The 4,304-nt window shown below is 49.4% G+C and overlaps 2 non-coding genes across 2 annotated transcripts; one reads left to right on the plus strand and one right to left on the minus strand.

The window, feature by feature from the left end:
* Positions 1-2,295: 2,295 nt before the first annotated feature.
* Trnas-cga (transfer RNA serine (anticodon CGA)) lies at positions 2,296-2,370 on the minus strand. Its single transcript has one exon. It is a non-coding gene; the product is annotated as a tRNA-Ser (tRNA).
* Positions 2,371-2,621: 251 nt separating this feature from the next.
* On the plus strand, positions 2,622-2,698 carry Trnas-cga (transfer RNA serine (anticodon CGA)). The gene has a single exon. It is a non-coding gene; the product is annotated as a tRNA-Ser (tRNA).
* Positions 2,699-4,304: the final 1,606 nt, after the last annotated feature.

The raw sequence follows: 4,304 nt of genomic DNA on the forward strand, positions 1-4,304 counted from the left end.
AGGGGTGCTTCGAGCAGAAGTGGTGGAGAGGGGCGGGGTCAGGCGGGTGGAGGTTAGGTGACCTGGCACCGTAGATCGCGTCGTGCCTAATGAATGCCGCTGGACCGACACGCGTATGCGAAGCGCCTACCTCGCCTCCCGCGTCGCCAGCGACACCACCGCCGATTTGCGCCCGCTTAAGGGGAACCCTCTCCCAAGCTGGCACGCCAGTAATAAACTCGTAGTAGGAATCCCAAGTAAGCGGTGTGCTCCAGAGCAGGTGAACTGTCGTGTAAGGAAGTAATGCTTTCCTCGGTCCGTTAGTGCAGCACACCCTAGGCCACAACCATGTCTTACAGATGATACCGACTCGTGGCGATAACACATTACACCTTCTGGTGACAAACGGACCCTAACTACACTCCTGGAAATGGAAAAAAGAACACATTGACACCGGTGTGTCAGACCCACCATACTTGCTCCGGACACTGCGAGAGGGCTGTACATGCAATGATCACACGCACGGCACGGCGGACACACCAGGAACCGCGGTGTTGGCCGTCGAATGGCGCTAGCTGCGCAGCATTTGTGCACCGCCGCCGTCAGTGTCAGCCAGTTTGCCGTGGCATACGGAGCTCCAACGCAGTCTTTAACACTGGTAGCATGCCGCGACGGCGTGGACGTGAACCGTATGTGCAGTGGACGGACTTTGAGCGAGGGCGTATAGTGGGCATGCGGGAGGCCGGGTGGACGTACCGCCGAATTGCTCAACACGTGGCGCGTGAGGTCTCCACAGTACATCGATGTTGTCGCCAGTGGTCGGCGGAAGGTGAACGTGCCCGTCGACCTGGGACCGGACCGCAGCGACGCACCGATGCACGCCAAGACCGTAGGATCCTACGCAGTGCCGTAGGGGACTGCACCGCCACTTCCCAGCAAATTAGGGACACTGTTGCTCCTGGGGTATCGGCGAGGACCATTCGCAACCGTCTCCATGAAGCTGGGCTACGGTCCCGCACACCGTTAGGCCGTCTTCCGCTCACGCCCCAACATCGTGCAGCCCGCCTCCAGTGGTGTCTCGACAGGCGTGAATGGAGGGACGAATGGAGACGTGTCGTCTTCAGCGATGAGAGTCGCTTCTGCCTTGGTGCCAATGATGGTCGTATGCTTGTTTGGCGCCGTGCAGGTGAGCGCCACAATCAGGACTGCATACGACCGAGGCACACAGGGCCAACACCCGGCATCATGGTGTGGGGAGCGATCTCCTACACTGGCCGTACACCTCTGGTGATCGTCGAGGGGACACTGAATAGTGCACGGTACATCCAAACCGTCATCGAACCCATCGTTCTACCATTCCTAGACCGGCAAGGGAACTTGCTGTTCCAACAGGACAATGCACGTCCTCATGTATCCCGTGCCACCCAACGTGCTCTAGAAGGTGTAAGTCAACTACCCTGGTCAGCAAGATCTCCGGATCTGTCCCCCATTGAGCATGTTTGGGACTGGATGAAGCGTCGTCTCACGCGGTCTGCACGTCCAGCACGAACGCTGGTCAAACAGAGGCGCCAGGTGGAAATGGCATGGCAAGCCGTTCCACAGGACTACATCCAGCATCTCTACGATCGTCTCCATGGGAGAATAGCAGCCTGCATTGCTGCAAAAGGTGGATATACACTGTACTAGTGCCGACATTGTGCACGCTCTGTTTCCTGTGTCTATGTGTCTGTGGTTCTGTCAGTGTGATCATGTGATCTAAGCGACCCCAAGAATGTGTCAATAAAGTTTCCCCTTCCTGGGACAATGAATTCACGGTGTTCTTATTTCAATTTCCAGGAGTGTATTTGAAACAGTTAACGCAGAACAGGGAATCAGCGATCATACAACGGTTACAGCATCGATGATTTCAGCCGCAAATAGAAGTTTAAAGAAAAGGTAGGAAGATTGTTCTATTTAGCAAAAGTGACAAAAAGCACATTTCAGAGTACTTGACAGCTCAACACAAAAGTTTTGTCTCAAGTACAGATAGTGTTGATCAGTGGACAAAGATCAAAACCATCGTACAATATGCATTAGATGAGTATGTGCCAAACAAGATCGTAAGAAATGGAAAAGAGCCACCGTAGTACAACAACCGAATTAGAGAACTGCTACGGAAGCAAAGGGAACTTCACAGCAAACATAAGCATAGCCAAAGCCTTGCAGACAAACAAAAATTATACGAAGCGAAATGTAGTGTGAGGAGCGCTTGCGAGAGGCATTCAATGAATTCGAAAGTAAAGTTCTATATGAAACTTCCTGGCAGATTAGAACTGTGTGCTGGGCCGAGACTCGAACTCGGGGCCTTTGCCTTTCGCGGGCAAGTGCTCTACCAACTGAGCTACCCAAGCACGATTCACGCCCCGTCCTCACAGCTTTACTTCTGCCAGTACCTCGTCTCCTACCTTCCAAAATTTACAGAAGCTCTTCTGCGAACCTTGCAGAACTAGCACTCCTCAAATAAAGGATATTGCGGAGACATGGCTTAGCCACAGCCTGGGGGATGTTTCCAGAATGAGATTTTCACTCTGCAGCGAAGTGTGCGCTGATATGAAACTTCCTGGTAGATTAAAACTGTGAGGGCGAGATTAAAACTGCGTCGTGCTTGGGTAGCTCAGTTGGTAGAGCACTTGCCCGCGAAAGGCAATGGTCCCGAGTTCGAGTCTCGGCCCGGCACGCAGTTTTAATCTGCCAGGAAGTTCCATATCAGAGCACACTTCGCTGCAGAGTGAAAAACTCATTCTAAAGTTCTATGTACTGACTTGGCAGAAAATCCTAAGAAATTTTGGTCTTATATCAAAGCGGTAGGTGGATCAAAACAAAATGTCCAGACACTCTGTGACCAAAATGGTACTAAAACAGAGGATGACAGACTAATGGCCGAAATACTAAATGTCTTTTTCCAACGCTGTTTCACAGAGGAAGACTGCACTGTAGTTCCTTCCCTAGATTGTCGCACAGATAACATAATGGTAGATATCGAAACACATGACAGAGGGATAGAAAACAAATTAAAATCGCTCAAAAGAGGAAAGGCCGCTGCACCTAATGGGATACCAGTTCGATTTTACACAGAGTACGCGAAGGAACTTGTATCCCTTCTTGAAGCAGTGTACCGTAGGTCTCTAGAGGAGTGTAGCGTTCCAGAATATTGGAAAAGAGTACAGGTCATCCCCGTTTTCAAGAAGGGACGTCGAACAGATTTGCAGAACTATAGACCTATATCTCTAACGTCGATCAGATGTAGAATTTTGGAACACGTATTATGTTCGAGTATAATGGCTTTTATGAAGACTACTCTGTAGGAATCAGTATCGGTTTCTAAAAAGACGATCGTGTGAAATCCAGCTCGCGCTATTCGTCCACGAGACTCAGAGGGCCATAGACACGGGTTCCCAGGTAGATGCCGTGTTTCTTGACTTCCGCAAGGCGTTTGATACAGTTCCCCACAGTCGTTTAATGAACAAAGTAAGAGCATATGGACTATCAGACCAATTGTGTGATTGGATTGAAGAGTTCCAAGATAACAGAACGCAGCATGTTATTCTCAATGGAGAGAAGTCTTCCGAAGTAAGAGTGATTTCAGGTGTGCCGCAGGGGAGTGTCGTAGGACCGTTGCTATTCACATTATACATATAAATGAGGTTGTGGATAACATCGGAAGTTCACTGAGGCTTTTTGCGGATGATGCTGTAGTATATCGAGAGGTTGTAACAACGGAAAATTGTACTGAAATGCAGGAGGATCTGCAACGAATTGACGCATGGTGCAGGGAATGGCAATTGAATCTCAATGTCGACTAGTGTAATGGGCTGCGAATACATAGAAATAATGATCCTTTATCATTTAACTACTATATAGCAGGTCAGGAACTGGAAGCAGTTAATTCCATAAATTATCTGGGAGTTGGCATTAGGAGTGATTTAAAATGGAATGATCATATAAAGTTGATCGTCGGTGAAGCAGATGCCAGACAGATTCATTGGAAGAATCCTAAGGCAGTCCGAAAACAGAGGAAGTAGGTTACATTACACTTGTTCGCCCACTGCTTGAATACTGCTCACCGGTGTGGGATCTATACCAGATAGGGTTGATAGAAGAGAAAGAGAAGGTTCAACGGAGAGCAGCCCGCTTCGTTACACGATAATTTAGTAACCGCGAAAGCGTTACATAGATCAGTGGAAGACTCTGCGAGAGAAACGCTCAGTAGCTCGGTATGGCCATTTGTTGCAGTTTCGAGAACATACCTTCACCGAGGAGTCAAGCAGTATATTGCTCCCTCCTGC

This window comes from Schistocerca gregaria, chromosome 6 (assembly GCF_023897955.1).
Source record: "Schistocerca gregaria isolate iqSchGreg1 chromosome 6, iqSchGreg1.2, whole genome shotgun sequence".
NCBI lineage: Eukaryota > Metazoa > Arthropoda > Insecta > Orthoptera > Acrididae > Schistocerca > Schistocerca gregaria.